This window comes from Gavialis gangeticus, unplaced genomic scaffold (genome assembly GCF_001723915.1).
Source record: "Gavialis gangeticus isolate Ggan-Ray unplaced genomic scaffold, GavGan_comp1, whole genome shotgun sequence".
NCBI classification, from domain to species: Eukaryota; Metazoa; Chordata; order Crocodylia; family Gavialidae; genus Gavialis; species Gavialis gangeticus.
In genome coordinates this window covers 50,711,101-50,711,836 of record NW_017729032.1, presented here as the reverse complement: position 1 = coordinate 50,711,836, position 736 = coordinate 50,711,101, and the positions used below count along the sequence as shown (strand labels likewise).

Genomic DNA, 736 nt, shown 5'->3' with positions numbered 1-736 from the left:
CCCCCCCCCCCCACACACACTGCTGATTGGCCGAGTGCCCCTCGCTGCTGATTGGCCGAGAGGACTGCCTTTTGTGCAGCCCCCACATTTCACCACTGATAGGGAGAGAGGCTTGCCCTTCATACAGCCCCACACCCCTCACTATGGGGGTGCCAGTATTTATTTTCAATAAGTTTGTTTTTGTGGTGATTCCTCACAAAATTGCAGACACTGCTGTTTTAGCGGTGTTCACGGAAACCACTATTTTTTGAGGTATCTGTGAAAAGAGCAAAATCATTACTTGAATAGGTCCCTATTTATGAGTAGAAAGGAACAAACATAAAAGAAAAGAAACCCAATTCAGCCAGGTGGACGCAGTCTTAGCTCTGCAACATAACCCTTCTCTTCTTTCACACCTTTATGAAACCGTTCAACAGGTGCCTGAGGCAGAGGCTCCAAGTTCCAGGGGCATAATGGCTTCTGGACTCTGTGGTAATCAATCCCCCAGCTTATGCTGATATTGGGTGCATCCATACAAGATGCTTTACTGTGAAGTAGTGTAGTTAACTATGCAGTAAGCAGGTGTATCTATACGTGCACATGCTTACTGTGCAGTAAACCTTACTAATCACAAGTAAATTTGCTATCTGCAAATGCAAGTAGCAAATTTACTTGCGATTACTAACTGTGCAGTAGCACTCATGTAGATACCTAACTGGGAGCAAATCTGCTTCTAGTCAGCTGACCACCAGGGAGA

At 45.5% G+C, this 736-nt stretch overlaps 1 protein-coding gene across 1 annotated transcript in view; it reads right to left on the bottom strand.

Moving 5' to 3' along the window:
• Window positions 1-736, bottom strand: part of FRY (FRY microtubule binding protein) — a 480,115-nt gene that overhangs the window by 13,087 nt on the left and 466,292 nt on the right. The window lies entirely within an intron of this gene.